An 18,301-nucleotide genomic window follows, 5' to 3' on the forward strand; every position below is an offset into this window, starting at 1 on the left:
ATCCTGTTTTGAAAACAGTCTTTCTGTTGAGATCTATGGCTAGTTATTGTACACCCAACACAATACATTTCTTGTCAATGTTCATTCGTTAGACTTTCCAGGCACTAAATCCTACAGCACCGTACGTCAAACACAAGTCAGCAATTCCTTTTTGCGAGTAATACTTCATCACCCATGTCATGAACTGCAACACTACTAAACTCCATGGTGGACACAACAGAGACTAATGTGTAATTATTTACGATTACAGTTTTACAATCACTGAATAGACAAATCAGAGGACTGAGTATTGTTGAGTACTGGAATTTGATTAAACAGCAAAGTGCAAGATTATTTAGTTACGACTACTATTTAATAGAGGTTATTGCTCTTTGCTAATAAGGCTTGAATTTGAATGACCGTGATAAGTATTATAAGAGTTATCTAACGTGTTCTCTCTAATGCTATCAGTGAAAGGTGGATTCCTTCCAAGTTGTAACAACAATGCTAGTTCCGAAGTGCAGATTAGTTCCGCGAGTTCACTGCACACTGTTTCTTTCGATCCACAAACAGAAAATGATGTGGTTGAATACAGAATCATGAATATTGAAGAATAACACATTGAAGTTACCTGTTAACACATGTGAGTTTTATTCTTATGGTTCTCAAACACTTTTCCTTACTACTGATTGTAGTATTAATACTCAATTTCGTCCACAGTTCGGAGAGTACGTTGCCAATTACAAAATTGCTCTAAGGTGTCTCTCAACAAAACAAGTCATCCATCCAAACCCCTTTCCATCCAGAATCTTCAGGTACCATATTGTTCCTCCATTAACATTCCAGAATTAATGCCTTAGCTCAGTGTATAGACCATATTTAGCATTATTTCTCAGTGACTACAGCCTTCAAATACTATTTCGTTGGTGGTCGTCACATGGCGTCGCTGTTGTAATGTATCAGTACTACTCTATACGGACAGCATGCGGAGTTTTTTTTCTGATAAATGTAAACATGTAACATTTAAGTGTTTCTACAAACAAATGTGCTCAAGTGATAAATCGATGTCTCGTTTGGATTCCTTTCGAATTGTCCTCTCACAACTGTACTGCACCACGTGTAATTCAGTTCCTCAAGCAGAAATTGACGAGCTATGCGCCTGAACTGACACCGTAGTACAAGGGCACGTTTCGGGACATGGATTCCTATTGAAAAAAATGTGCTTACTTTCCTCTACAAGTCCTACCAGTTTGTGGCAGGAATTCCCGTAAATCCTGTATAATTTGCGTTTTGAGATAACTTTCAAGGTATGCACAGTTTTAACAATTATCAAAATTTCTTTGCATACGAGAATTGAGCCAACAGAAACTACAGCGAATCTGCACAATATTTGTACTGGCCAAATAACATTGGCAGTCGAGACATCTTCGATTTCCACGCATCTGCATTCGTTCTTGCCTCAGATTGAGCTCCTCCATGTTTTCACTTACGGAGCGTCTGATCACATCCGCACTGGTTTGCTTATCTACTGCTACTGACGCGGATCATATGTTGAATCTTGAGATTCGATGTTGACATACAGTCCCGTACTAAGACGTTACGATTATAGTTCATTTCAATTGCGAGTAACTTCTCTTCCTTTATTAGGATGCAGTCTGACGTAGCTTTTAGGAAAAAACACTTAGGGTAGAGAGGAAAGATTCTGTAGCACTTATTATTACTGACATAAATTTTCTGCTGCGTTGCTGAGATTCTCCCTAATGTCCTGTGAGCTGCTGAGTATCTTTTTCTCTCCTGTATCTCTTACAGTGCTGTTACGTGTGATCCCACTTCTTCGTATACCTTGTCTGATGGTGATTCACATTTATATTAACACGAAATTATTGAACCTGTTTAAATACGAGTAAACGCGGCAGTAAAACCAACGGTACTCAGCGTCATTTATTTAGCAATAACCTGATACATCATTTCATGTGCCTATTTGGTCTATCCAGCTAATTTGTCAAATTTTAGCAAACGAGGTCGCAACGTGTGGCTACACTTTCGTCCATTGTAAACAATTTTACGGACAGAGTACATAATTTTTATTAATTGCTCTGAGCATCGAATACAGTAAACATTTCCGTTTGCGAGCGATTTCGTAAACAGCGCTGCTCCACGCCTACAGCTAATATTTCTTCTACATCGCCAGTGACGTTGATCACCGTTTACACCGAAAAATAAGTCTTTCTAGTCGTTTCCGTTCCGTAATTATATGATGTCCAAATATAAGCTTATTTACATTTATTACTGAAGTTGGCTCTTGATAAATTATCTCTTTGAGTGACGAGTAGAATATGTGTAATATTTTTTTATAGAAACGGCAGCAATATGTTTTCCTTATTTGGACGTCGTTCCAGAATTACAAAGCGTTTCTAAGAGAGCAGGAGCAAACTTTAAATCTGCAGGATTAATTATTATTGTGGACGGAGTATATGCGTGTAATCTCTCTATTATATGTGATTAACAATATGACACGCATTATATGCAACACGCTGGACACCAGTAATATTTCGGTGTATTAATCTTCTGCAGAACTGTGAGGCCTCTGCTGGCAACGAATCGCTACACAGTAGGATTGAATCAGCTGAAAATTGCACCAATGCGTTACTATACACGTGTTAAATAAAGGCAAAACGTGAATTAAATACACGAGTTGCTACAGCCAACGCCATGAGCATCGTAAATTGTTACAGGTTCTGCGAAGGAAACGTACTGACAACAGTTTGGAACTTGAGTGGGGACGACACGTTTTCTTTAATAGTACCTGGTGAAGGAAGCTTGAGAAATAGCTATAACTGACAAAGACAAATGACACTGAAGTGAATGCATGGGTCGTTAAAGTGCTTAAATTCCCCTCCGCGCTACTCTGTTACAAATAAGGGCTACTAGTTTGTTAGTACCGTCTTTGTTGGGTCCAGGTTAGAGAAACAAGTCTCTTTGTCGAATATGCTCTTGGACATAATACGCTTCCCTGCCTCGGTACGATTCCGCAAAGGAGTGCTCTCCAGTCACAGATCGGCTGCCCCTACCCCCTCCTCTCCCCCCCTCCACCCCCGTTACCATGCATGTCTTTGAATCCTTTTTTCATATCGATTGAAGAATCAGTTCACCACTGTCATAGGTCAGTCAGAAATGTTTTAAGTTGCCATTAGCAGTTCATTCCCATTTAGTACAGGAGCTACGTGCTGCCTGCTTCATGATTTTGTGCATCGATTTTGATGTAAAAACCTTCCCTTCTTCTTACTTGCCTTGCAGAGCGTTCTCACGCTGAAGACTTGTCGGACTCAAGAGTCTTGTATCTTGGTTTGCCTCCTCACGGTACTGGAGATGGTATTTGCTGCTTCTGGACTTTTAGGGCTCCGAGATTTGCAATATTTTCTTCTGATAATTTGCCATTACAGAATCACATACAATTCCCCTTTAAAATCTATAATTCCTTAGAAATACATAGGAAATATGCCTAATTACCACTAATAATGTTGTTACAGGTACCAGAGCTCAGAAGAAGGCTTGCGACAGGAACACGGCAGCTAGCTGAGTACTCTTTGCGAGATTCTGCACAGCAGAACAATATGCGCCACTCTAGAAACATTGTAAGTAGGCTGTTTATGTTTTCTTTATGTAAGTAGGCTGTTTATGTTTTCTTTATGTAAGTAGGCTGTTTATGTTTTCTTATTGGCAACGTTACGTAGCGCTCTGTATGAAAATCACTGGCTGTGCTGTGTGCAGTCTGTGGCTAGTTTGCGTTGTTGTCTGCCATTGTAGAGGGGCAGCTGGATGTTAACAGCGCGTAGCGTTGCGCAGTTGGAGGTGAGCCGCCAGCAGTGGTGGATGTGGGGAGAGAGATGGTGGAGTTTTGAAAAATGTCATGAACTGCTGTATATATTATGAATATTGAGGTAAATACATTGTTTGTTCTCTATTAGAATCTTTCATTTGCTAAGACTATCAGTAGTTAGTGCCTTCAGTAGTTTGAATCTTTTATTTAGCTGGCAGTAGTGGCACTCGCTGTATTGCAGTAGCTTGAGTAACGAAGATTTTTGTGAGGTAAGTGATTTGTGAAACGTATAGTTTAATGTTAGTCAGGGCCATTCTTTTGTAGGGATTTTTGATAGTCAGATTGCGTTGCGCTAAAATTATTGTGTGTCAGTTTAAGCACAGTCTCGTATACAATTGTTGAAAGGGGACGTTTCATATGTCGACCCTTAGCCTAGGATACCTCACTGGAATCTTCTGATTTTTTCTTGTAGTTTGTGTAATTAGTGTAGCTTTTGTTTATTGCTAGTGCGTAATTATAGAGAGAATTTCCTTGGTAGTTGTGGTTTTTCATTGCTGCACAGTAAAACAGTTGTGGCATGCATGTAGATTTGCACCAAGTATTTCGCAGCTGCAATTAACTAGATATTATTTTCAGTGCTATGTTAATGTGTTCTCTTATTTTTGCTATTCAAATTGTGCTTTTCTGTGTTATCGTGTGAAATATTGTGACAATAATGGCGTGTGAAAAACGTAACACTCGGCTCCAAAGTAAACTGAGAAATAATAGTGACGACGAGCGTAGCTTATCAGCACCACTGGGTAGTGAATTAACAGACATTCGAAGTAGTAATTTGGTAATTGTGCCTAGGGAGATGGAGCGGGCGGCAAATAATGGTGTAGACAGTCAAAAAGGTAGTGAACAGGGAAGCATTATCGATCGATCGGTCGGCAACAGCTCGCCTCAGGAATCCGAAATGATAGGACACAATTTTGCAAATACTGTAGATTCAGGTTTTGCGTCCTCACCGTTTTCTTAAATGAGTCAAGACACATTTTCTGCTTGTCAAAATGTGAATGTTGCCGGTGAAAATGCACTGCCAAAAAGCATAGAGAAACAGATTCCAGACACTAATACATTAATATTGCAATTAATGCAATAAATGGAACAAAATCAGAGACAAATGGGACAGAATCTTCTAAAGTTATACACAATGGAACAAAATCAGAAACAAACACAGCAACAGTTAGACACAATGGAACAACATCAGAGACAAACACAGCAAAAGCTTCAAAAGTTAGACACAATGGAACAATACCAGAGACAAACACAGCAACAGTTAGACACAGTGGAACCAAATCTTAAAAAGTTAGAAACAGTGGAACAAAATATTCAAAAGTTAGACACCACACTTGAACAAACACGTGAAGATTTAACTACTGAGTTACATAACATCGAATCGAAATGTCAAAAAGTCTGTAATGACGTAAAAACATAAATTTGTGAGCATTTCCAACCTATTTTTTCGCGTCATGAAAATGCATTACAGAATCACGAAGCAGCCATAAAAGAACTGCAAACTGTTGTTCATGAAAATCATGAGACCTTGCAAGCTAAAATTGACTCAGTTGCATCTACCGATTCGGTTATGCAACTTGCAAAAACTCAGGAAAATTTAAAGGACACAGTAGATACCCTGAAAATTGGTTCAGAAAGACACATGGAGGAAATAAGTACATTATCAGAGAAAGTAGTTGAACTTTCGGATCAGCTAAATAATTTATCTACGAAGGTAGATGATAATCTGAATGACGCAAAACCGGTAGTCTTTAATGACACAGAAGAGGGCGAACAAATTAGGAAACTGAAACAAAATCTGAATCAAATTGATACGCAACATCAAAGAGAAATCCGGGAAGTACAAGATCAGCTGACACAGGTAATGCAAGAATTACGTATTTCAGAGGACACTCGCTCTCCAATACGGGAAGAGGGACATAGAAATACGCAACAGCCACAAATTAATAACACAGGGCACTTCAGAAGTTATGAAAGAAATTGGCAAGGTACACCGAATTTTGAGATGGAACCGCCGAAACGACGTAACAATGACCAACATGCGACTCGCCGACATGATGATTTTGATTATAAGCTGTTCATTACTACACGTAAATTCAAAACGTTTAAGAATTCTGCCAACGACATTCATCCACAAGCGTGGCTCCATCAATTCTCTCATTGTTTCCCTCCCAAGTGGTCATTGGAGCACAGGTTAGAATTTATGTGTGGCTACTTAGAGAATGAACCAGCTGTAAGAATGCTATCGGTCATTCACGATTGCCACAGTGAAGGAGAATTTTACCATGCCTTCCTCTCAGCATATTTGTCTCAAGACACACAAGACCGAGTAAAACATGGCATCATAATGATGAAACATTTCGAACAATCTGAATTTTCCAGTCTTGTCAAATATTTTGAAGACATGTTGCATAAGAATCAGTATCTTTCAAACCCATACAGCCCCTCAGAACTCATCCGCATTTGCTTAATCAAACTACCTGAACATTTACGACATATTATTTTGGCAGGAAGTTGCAAAGACGACATTGAAGCTTTTCAGGGACTCTTACAAGAACTAGAAATTGACACAGACAGTCGCGGGATGCGAAAGCAGGAAAGCAATCACTACAGATCACATCTGTCACAATTCCGCGATGACATAAATAATACACGACAAGGCTCTTCTTATAACGTAAATCGTGACCAAAATAGACACCACCCGTATGATAACCGTTGGCAGAGTAGTAATAATTACAGGGAAAGATCACCTCTCCGCGGTAATGACTATTACAGAGACAATCAGAGAAACAGACAATATGGGAACCAAAACAATTATTATCAAGGGAGACAGAATAACTTTAGACGCAACGGTCCAGTGCGCAGTTACGACTCAGGGAGAAATTCTCCACCATGTGACCGACAAGAAAGAAACTATGGAATCTACCGACATGACGACAGACGATATGATCGTAACGGCAGACCTGAATTGTATCAGAACTGGTGGGGTTTAAACAGGGCTGGGCCCTCTGGGCAACGTGAATTTGTAGAAGTTAGGTCTCCAAATCCCAATAACGACACGCGCCAACAAAGAGACAATAGGCAATGACTCACATCGCTGGCAGGCACAAAACGTACTTATGAAACTGAAGACACAACTGCCGTAGCTAGTAATTACGTAAAAATGGAAGACATTAGGGACATCTTACTCCAGGAACACGACGTAAAACATAACAACATTGCATATCCTGTGATTCACATTACAGTAAATGACGTAAAATTTACGGCAGTACTTGACTCTGGCAGTCCCATTTCAGTAATTAGTGAAACAGCTTTTAGCAAGTGCAACAAATCGAACGATTGCCCCACACTTCCATTACCTAAGATTAAATTACAAGGTGCAATCTTTGGAAAAAGTGTAGATGTACGCCAACAAACCAACTTAGAATTCTTTTGCCAAAGCCACAGCTTCTCTATGAACTTTCTTATTGTTCCATTATTGTCGACGGAAATTATACTGGGAGTAGACTTTTTGAATGAATACAAAGCAATCTTAAGCTTTCACGATGCTGAAATAAGTTTAGAGAAAGAAGGTAAGTCAACAGCTTTGAAATTTGAAGACTGGCTCTCAAACCTTCTGTTAGACAACAGTTCGGAATTTTCTATGGAACTAGACACTAACAATCACTCTGCAAGTACTGACAGGGATGATATCGACGGCATGTTTGAAATTAATGAGTTAATTCAGAATAAAATTCAAACAATTGAGAATTGTAATGACACTGATAGGCAGGACCTTTTTGAGATTTTACAAGCACATTCCACAGTTTTTACTCACAAAACAGGAACAATCAAGGGATTTCAATACCAATTTCGTGTTCGTGAGCATACTAAATTTTGTGTTAGACCATACGTAATTCCAGCACATTATAGGGACCGTGTTAGAACAGAAATACAATCTATGCTTGACGAGGGCATTATTGAGCCTGCAGTAAGCTCATACAACAATCCGTTACATGTTGCTGAGAAGAAAAATTGATCGATCAGGCTTGTCTTAGATTCGAGACAAATCAATACTATCATTATTCCTGAAACAGACAGGCCGCAGACGATGGAAGAACTTCTTCAAAATTTTAATGGTGTAAAAGTGTTGTCTTCCATTGATCTCAGATCCAGCTTTTATCAGATCGAACTTTATCCAGAATGTAGAAAATACACAGCTTTTCTTTGTTTCGGCGTTTGTTATCAGTTTCGGAAACTTCCTCTTGGTTTGAACATTTCTTCGGCAGCATTCATTCCCGGGCTAAATTCTATATTACCTGAGTTCTTAAAACGTCACATCACCTTATATGTGGACGATATTCTGATAGCAGAAGCCTCATGGGAACAACACAATCGCATCCTCAACAGCGTGTTACGTATTTTTGCAGAATCTGGAATTACAGTTAACTTGGAAAAGTCTGAATTCGGTGGGTCAAAGGTGAAGTTTTTGGGACATACTATTTCTTCTGAAGGCATTCAGCCGGATCCTGAAAAGTTAGAAGCAATCAGAGCCATTCCAGTTCCATCCACAAAAAAACAAGTCCGCAGTTTTCTAGGTCTCGTAAATTTTTACCGTCGTTTTCTGAATATGCGAATTCTAGTTACACCAAAACTTTGTTCTCTCACTGGAAAAAATACTATTTGGAACTGGGACGAACAAGCACAGTTGGAATTCAATTCTTTGAAAGAAGCGTTACTCCATGCGCCAATACTAGCTCATCCAGACCTGTCACAAGATTTCTGCCTTAGCACGGATTCTTCTAAAGTCGGTCTTGGTGCCCACTTATTTCAAGAAGCCATAGAAAATGACACTACTGTTCAGAAAACCATTGCTTTTGCTAGACAAGTGCTAACAAAATCTGAAAAAAATTATTCCGTTACTGAATTAGAAGCTTTAGCTATCGTTTGGGCATTTAACAAATTCCGTTTCTTTCTTTCTGGTAAGCACGTAAAAGTATACAGTGATCATCGTGAATTACAATTTCTTATGTCTTCAAAATTACATCATGACAGGTTAAAACGTTGGGCATTGTTTCTGCAAGAATTCCGCTTCACAATAGTCTACATTCCCGGCAAGGAGAACATTGTTGCGGACGCACTGTCACGCGCACCGGCTGGGCTTGAGAAAAGTAACACAGAAGGCAACCTCGAGAAAAATTTCAGTATTCTTTACATTCAGAAAGTCGCCTTTGAAAACTTCATCACCACATTTTGAAGGACATTGCTCATGAACAAGATAAAGATCCGATTTGGAAAGATATCAAAAGTAAATGGCATGAAAAGACACACACTCAGATTCGGCATTATTATCTGGTTAGAAACAACATACTCTTCAAACGCTGCACTGTTGATGACAAGCTATGGGTACTTTGCATTCCTGACGATTTTGTTAATAAGCTCATTTGGTACATTGATTTCGGCTATGCACATTTTGGCCCACGAAAATGTTATCTAATTCTTCGAACGACTTGTTATTTTTAACAATATGGAAAAGCGAATTCGAAGAGTCTTGTCTATTTGTAAACTTTGTCAAAAGGCGAAACCGTCTACTATCTCACATCGTGCTCCGTTGTTTCCAATTATTCCTTCTAAATTAAAAGAATTTGCTGCTGTTGATCTCTTGGGACCCCCTGTCAGAACATCGAATGGATTTTCGTACGTTCTAGTCGCTGTTGAACTTACTTCAAAATTTGTTTCTTTCACTCCATTACGTAAAGCCACTGGACGGTCTGTATCCAACGCCTTTGTTAAAAATTTCTTACGTGAAGTTGGCCACGTTGCTAAAGTCATTTCAGATAACGGACCTCAATTCAGATCTGCTGTTTGGTCACGCATGCTTCGGAATCATAAAATCAAACCTGTTTTTATTTCATTGTATTCACCACATTGTAACCCGTCTGAAAGGATTATGAAAGAAATCAATAAGCTTTGCAGACTATATTGTCACAGAAAGCATTAGAATTGGGACAGATATTTACACTTATTTCAAAATGTGCTGAATGAAATGCCTCATGATTCCACTGCTTTACCACCTACTCTTGTACTAAAGAATGAAGAACCACCGAACAGAATCAGAGAGCTTGTACCATTCCCGAATACACGTAAACTTCGACACAAAGACATAATTGATTTGGCTCTTAAAAATATAAAATCTGCAGCAGACAAAAGGAGAAAACTACAGGGTAAAGCAAATGCAAAGAAATTATATATTGGTCAGAAAGTTCTCATTAAAGCTCATTCATTGTCACATAAGAAGAAACACTTGAGTCACAAATTCTTTCTAGTTTACAATGGACCTTACAGAATCCGACGTATACCACATGATAATTGCGTTGAAGTTGAAACTCTGCGTACTAGGAAGAGTAAAGGTTTACACCATATTTCACATGTAAAACCGTTTATTGAAAGATAATCTGCTTTTTAACTTTGTCGTTGCCATAAAATTTTTCACTTCACGTTACTAGTACTCTTTGTCACACTTACAAACTGTTAACATGCAACTATGTTTTAAAGCTAACTAACTATCCAGTCAAGAACATAGGTAACTTAGCCAAGTAATTGCGAATGCATTGTTATTGCGAACAGACGACACAGTGTTGTTATTTATACATTCCTCCTTGTTAGTTGCACGATTACGTAACGAATATACAGCTTACATACTTAGAACATATACCAGCACTGCTAATGAGATTTCCATGCAACATTTTGGTTTGCTTGAGAGTGGATTCTGGATGTGAGGTGCTTTCTGTGAAATGCCAGATGACACAGTGGTTAGTTTATGTGACAGCTACACGATTTTATCACGACGCTGCTAATGCGTGACAATTTACAATGTTGCTTTTGCGGTGTACCTGTTTCATATCTGCACAGTTTTTTCTGAATTCTTCTATAAAGTGAGACATGTTTTAGTGGTGACTTTTGTGGTATGGCTACAAGGAGACAGCCTTTTCTGTAGGACAACAATACGTTACAGCACAGTACTTTCCTCATCACGGCAATAAGCGTAATAAGTAAGATATCTGTACGCAAAGCATTTCACTTTTGTTTATCATGAGGTAAGTACATTGGCTTCTGCAGAACTTAGCTTTTGGAGGACGATAATTACGACACTTCCACAGAGATTATCTTACAACAAGATGCACATTTAGCGCTACAGGACACGCATTTGAGTGCTTAATTTTGTACTTAAACCATTTATTTTTCAAGATTTTTGAAATACAAAGAAAGTTTTCTGTGATACATTTCATTCCATTGCTGTAATCTGTAACACCTGAGGGTATAATTACATTAATCCTCAGGGGGGTACACGCCTACTTTGTGTACCATGTGTGTGGCAAGCACAAGGAGCCCTAGCTAATATGGTATTTGCTTATACAACTTTACACATCGGTACCATATTTCTCTAATACATAAATTACACAGCTATCTGACCATTTAACTGAGAGAGACAAACCTTTTTACTACGTCAGTGACAGATGTTTACGCAATTACACAGTTGGGTAACTTCACACTTATGAAATTGTATTTTGTCTGTACTTTGTGAACTGTTCATATTTTTTCAGAACCATTGTGATACTATGAGAATTTGTATGATGTATTTGGTATGGTATCACGATTTTAAAGTACGTTTGAGGCAGATGATACTTTTGACATGAGCAGAGAATTTTTTATGGTTTGAAATTATTGCAGAAAGCTACGACTTTTTTGAGATTTGACTGAGGTGTTATGATGTTATTTTTACGACGATGATGTGTATTATGATGTTGAGGTATGTTTATGTCAATAAGATGATGCTACCATATATGAGGAATGTGATTACGTGTTTATATGTATATGAATAATGAATAGAAGTTAGGGAGTCTTGACTTGTGAAAAAGGATGTTGGAAACCAAGAATCGTACTTTAAGAGTTATGAAATGTGTGTAAATGCATGAACGTATCACAATGCCGGCAAAAATTTTTTTGGACACTGTTATATTCATGGGATTTTTTTTCTACACATTTGTAACGTAAATTTTCGACCTGTGAAATTTTTATATGAGACTGTCACTGTAGCGGAATCTGCTGTTGTAAATATTTCCGTAAGAAAGTTAAGTGACCACCTGCACGTGCATCGTGGGCACACAGCTGTGTCAGACACCTGGAGAACAAGCCATTAGGGCGTGCCTTTCCGGAAGCACAGGTAGAAAAAAAAGAGGGAGGCGATCATCCTCGCCATTGACATTCCTTTAGAGGAAACATTGCAAATGCGACACCCTCATTACTTGGAAAGATACTTACATCTGCACACCTGATTATGACAAGCGTCTTTTTACGAGAGTTGAGAGAATTTCTACTAACTTATGAAATGTCACATGACTATTGAATGATATTTTTATGCTTTGCTTTTCGTAGTTGCTTATTTCATTTGATGCCTGTTTTCCAGCTGTGTTGCAGCATTGGTTTTGTAAAATAAACTTAGATGCATTTGCTAATGTGAACACTTTCTGTCAACAGATCTATTAAATGATAATTTTGTAATCCACATTCTTTAAAAAAGGAGCACTTGGAAAGGAAAGAACAATAAGAAGGGACTAGTAACAGTAACTGGACACATAATTTTCTTTTCAAGTACATGGTAATACTTTTTTTACAATAAGTTGTTATGGTGCACCACTTTAATTACATAGACATTAAGATGTGAATATACATTTCCCTTATCTGCATTGTTGTTTTTAGTGTAATGTTTTTTCTGCTTGAGCTATGTCATGTTTAGATATAAGTTATTTCTGCTGCTGTTTGCCAGGCATAGTGCTACTAAATTTCACTTTGTATTACTCTGTTAAGCTAGTTTTACTATTGATTTATTTTTATTGTTGCTGCACATTGGCTCATATTATTTGTAATGGTGCATTGCTTGGTAATTTAGATTTACTGTAGCTTGCTTTGCAATTTTCCATTTCTTTTGCATTGCTGTTTGTGTTAATTTGTTATGTGCTGCTGCATTGCCTCGTCCCTTATTTTAGCATCTGAGCTCAGTAGATTTAAGTTAGCTTAAGAGGGGGTAGCCTATAAGAGAATGAGTTGCAATGAATTGGAAGAAATGTATTGAGAAGTTATACGAAAAAAGTACAGAAAGCAGGCTTAGATAGGACTTTTGGGATTAATTATGAACGAAAGGAGATCTCCATCCAAAATACTGCAGTAAAACAAACCCTGTCCTTTCCTTTTGTGTTATCCCACTATGTGTTTGTGTACCCATGTGTATTTGTTTTCTTCCTGTCTCTGTGTAGTTTCACAGAATTTTTTCTTCTTCTAATACTAAGCTATATTCACTATGATGAGGAATACTGTTATCCTCAAATATAATTGGCATTAATTATATGTTATTTACTTTGTAAAGATGTTAGACATTATTTATTCTGTTTTGTTGCTCATGTGTGAAGTTGATGTTTCGAAAGTTATTCTGATCTTTTATGTATGTACTCATGTCATAATTCCTGTAACACTGATGTATATGTTATTTCGATTCTTTTGTAAAGCCTGTATTACTACAAATGTTATCTGTATTGTTATGTTCTTTAATGATGTATTTTGTACCTTTGTAATTGTATTCTCATATTATAAAATTGTAATTGATACCAGTTCATCAAATTAAGTAACTTGTACGTTACATTTCACTGCACACATTTCTGTTGGTCATACTATATGGACAATATGTGAGAAGTTGGGACTGTTAAGTGTTTGCACGTGTGTTAATAATTCAGCAAGGGACTGGAAAACAGCATTGCTGGTTTTAAGGACAATTCCAAAAACTTTGTGAGTGCACAAGTGGTGGTTATGGACTTGCTATATTAACTGCAAGACTCTTCAATGGTGATTGTGCAACCGCACAGTCACAACAGATGGCTGCTGGCCATCTCTACAAGGACTGCAGTGGGTCTGCATCTTTGATGACTCACCAATACCATTATTTCTACAAGGACTGCAGTGGGTCTGCACCTCTGGTGGCCCACCAATACCACAATCTCTACCAGAACTACAGTGGGTCTACTCTGTGATGACCTACCTACCAATATTCATCAACTTCGACTGACTCTGCTGTGGGTTTGCTCCATTGTGGCCCATTACCTGTCAGCATGTCAAGAGTCAGCACTGTCTTTCCGTTGGAAGGACACCACTACTTCTTCAAGACTGCATGGAAATCCACTACTACTGTGTGCAATTTTTTTACTAATGAGATTTTGTAAATAAAACTGTAATTACTATTATGATGAATGATCAGGACTGTCTTTATGGACTGTGAGAAAATTTTAGCTTTTGACCAACATTGTATCAATAAGTGTGTGCATTGGATATCTTTGTTAGTGTCGAAGGTCGAAATCTGCACCGCCACGCGGGATTAGCCGAGCGGTCTAGGGCGCTGCAGTCATGGACTGTGCGGCTGGTCCTGGCGGAGGTTCGAGTCTGCCCTCGGGCATGGGTGTGTGTGTTTGACCTTAGGATAATTTAGGTTAAGTAGTGTGTAAACTTAGGGACTGATGACCTTAGCAGTTAAGCCCCATAAGATTTCACACACATTCGAACATTTTTTTATATCAGCACCTCCAGCAGCGGTGGCGTCGTGCAGGATGCGGAACCGGAGGTCTGCACACGTTGTTCGCCCAGCCGGGACGCAGGCAACGTGATGCGCTACCTTACCAAATTACTCTCGAAAACATCGGAGTTCGCTCCCAGGTTAGCGGACAACAGCTCTTCATACAGTGACAGGAGCCATGCCTGAGTATGCTCAGGGCTGCCGGTAAGAAGGTCGAAGAATCCGGTAGCTGCTCACAGGTACAGCTATGGGCCAAGGCGAGTGAGCCTCTCCCAGACACTGTGTGTAACCCTTAGGTAGTAGATGTAACGCTACGGATTTGGTAAAAAGATGTGAAAAAGGAAAGCGTACTTTTTGGAAACCAACGAGAAAAGAACAATAAATTTATTGATGTACCAGAAGTTTATCTGTGGTGCTATCAGACCTTTTCTCGTAAGAACGTTGAGATTTCTGTATTTGCCATAGGTTGTAGCTGACAAATAATAAGGTTCGTAACGCCTGACAGTTAATTGCTACCATTAATGTACAAAGTCAGCTTTGCACATAAACAACAACAATAATCGCATTTCGTTAAAATGTCCAACCTGCAGATTCCAACGATTTAAGTTGAAAAAAATGTATCAGAAAATGGCTATCCATGGGCAGAAACTTGGGCTAAAGTTGAAACAAGACACAGAGGAGTTCATGCAGTCAGGAAGAAGATAAGAGCAGGAGGAATTTCTTGAGACAGATAGCATGAGGTTCATGTAAGTTCACCGGTTCAAATACTTACGATCTTTGTTGACGACTGGATAACCAAGAAATGCAGTGGGAATGAAATGCGTCTATTCCCTCAGGGATACACTCAGTATAAAATCAATATCATCGAATACTAAGATGAAAAGTTGTAATACCCATCATTCATGTACAGTTCAGGAACCTGGAGGATGACTACAGAAAATAAGGAAGAGCTATTAACGTTTGAAAGAAGAGTAATGAGGGAGATATGGAGAGCTAAGATAGATAAAGGTGAATAGAACAGGAGAAAGAACGAGGAAATGTAACATTTGATGTAACAGCAAAAAGTCCTACAAAACCTAAAGAACAAAATAATCGAGTGGGCGGGCCATTTAAACCGTATAGCAGAAGAAAGACAGGCAAAAAAGCTCTTCAGAGGAACTAAACAGTAAACCCCCTCATAAGACGATCAAGGCAGCGATGGATGGACGACCTGGCGAAGGACCTGGCAACACTGGGGATTGAACACACGTGAAGGAATCTAGCACACAACAGAAAATGAAACAGAAGCAGGGTGTGGAAGCAGTGCGTAACAAGCAAGGCCTGCGACCGCTGGAGGTGACGTATGATATGGGGCACAATCGTTGCGTCGCCGAACTACACTACTGGCTATTAAAATTGCTACACCAGACAGAAATGCAGTTGATAAACGGCTATTCATTGCACAAATATATTATACCAGACCTGACATGTGATTTCATTTTCACGCAGTTTGGGTACATACATCCTGAGGAATCAGTACCCAGAACAACCACTTCGGGCCATACTACCGGCCTTGATACGATTGGGCATTGAGTCAAATAGAGCTTGGATGGCGTGTACAGGTACAGCTACGCATGCAGCTTCAACACGATACCACGGTTCATCAAGAGTAGTGTTGTGACGAGCAAGTTGCTCGTCAACCATTGACAGACGCTTTCAATTGGTGAGAGATCTGGAGAATGTGCTGGCCAGGGCAGCAGTCAAACATTTTCTGTATCCAGAAAGGCCCGTACAGGACCTGCAATATGCTATCGTGCATTATCCTGCTGCAATGTAGGGTAGCGCAGGGATCGAATCAAGGGTAGAGCCACGGGTCGTAACACATCTGAAATGTTACGTTCTCTGTTCAAAGTGCCGTCAGTGCGAACAAGAGGCGACCGAGACGTGTAACCAATGGCACCCCATACCATCACGCAGGGTGATACGCCAGAATGGCGATGACGAATACACGCTTCCAATGTGCGTTCACCGCGATGTCGCCAAACACGGATGCGCCCATCATGATTCTGTAAACAGAACCTGGATTCATCCGAAAAAATGACGTTTTGCCATTCGTGCACCCGGGTTCGTCGTTGAGTACACCACCGCAGGCGCTCCTCTCTGTGATGCAGCGTAAAGGGTAATCGCAGCCATGTCTCCGAGCTGATAGTCCAAGCTGCTGCAAATGTAGAACTGTTCGTGCTGATGGTTATTGTCTTGCAAATGTCCCCATCTGTAGACGCAGGGATCGAGACGTGGCTGCACGATCCGTTACAGCCATGAGGATAAGATGCCTGTCATCTCAACTGCTAGTGATACGAGGCCGTTGGGACCCATCACGGCGTTCCGTATTACCCTCCTGAACCCACGGATTCCATATTCCGGTAACAGTCATTGGCTCTCGACCAAAGCGAGCAGCAATGTCGCGATACGACAAACCGCAATCGCGATAGGCTACAATCCGAACTTTATCAAAGTCGGAAAGGTGATGGTACGCATTACTCCTCCTTACACGAGGCATCACAACAACGTTTCACCAGGCAACGCCGGTCAACTGCTGTTTGTGTATGAGAAATTGGTTGGAAACTTTCCTCATGTCAGCACGTTGTAGGTGTCGCCACCGGCGTCAACCTTGTGTGAATGCTCTGAAAAGCTAATCATTTGCATTTCACTGCATCTTCTTCCTGTCGGTTACATTTCGCGTCTGCAGGACGTCATCTCCGTGGTGTAGCAATTTTAATGGCCCGTAGTGTATCTCTTCCAAATAGTTTATTATTCTGAAAAATTACACTATAGATTTTAACATTTAGAGAATAGTAGGTTATATATGCATCACATTCGAATGAAATGCAAGTAGGTCAGAATTAATAATTTTTCAGTCAACAATTCACTAATTACATATCCTGATCGACCAGCGATTGCGGCTAGAAACGTGAAGGAGACTACAACCCATCACTCACATTGTTTGAAAAACTACAAGCAAAAGGTTAAATTATTCTAGTTTGTTACATAAATACAAACTCACTTTCAAGTACAAAATTTTATAGCTGTTTTTAACGAAATCTAGCAGTTCTTTATATTGCCCCTAGAACGGTGGAGACTGTGTTGGTCACAGATTTTTGGAGCGAGATTCAATCTTGATGCACTCAACGCTCATCATAGAGATATAGTAGTAGAAATTACATAGTAATGGTTGATGAACTATGAAGTCCTTAGATAAACAAGCGTCTGATGGATCTCCTTGTCTTGACATTCAAGTAAGACGGTTCATCACAACAAATTCCTCAAAAGGTTGCACTAAATGACAATGTGAATGAATTTGCCTCCCTCACGCCCCCCCCCCCTCCCCATTTGGGCGTAGCCAACAGAAAACCTGAAAAAACTGCGACATGTCCTTCAATCGTAGACTCATTGCAAAGTTACAGAACAGATTTCATGAAAGAATGAACTTAAATGAATTACAGATGCTAATTTAGTTAAGAAAGCTTCCTGATGAAACATTTTATCGGAATGTAATGTTCTGAAACATTATCGATTAGTATGCATTCTACAACCTCTGCTCAGACAACTCATAATCGTCAGAAGAAGCTTTCAGTTGATTAACATACACCCGGACATAACATACGTACACACATCCACATCCACATCACTGGCTCTTATTCTTATGGCAGGTCATCGAATAAAATGCTTGGCCTTTGAAGTTTTCTTCAGTTATCACAAATCGCATATCGCCCCCAGGGTGACAACGTCAAGAGTAAAATACGGTCATATCTGGGGCATTACCTCTTGATACCATCAGATAGTCCATCGTTATCATGCTTCAAGACTGC

This window comes from Schistocerca cancellata, chromosome 5, assembly GCF_023864275.1.
Source record: "Schistocerca cancellata isolate TAMUIC-IGC-003103 chromosome 5, iqSchCanc2.1, whole genome shotgun sequence".
Lineage (NCBI taxonomy): Eukaryota > Metazoa > Arthropoda > Insecta > Orthoptera > Acrididae > Schistocerca > Schistocerca cancellata.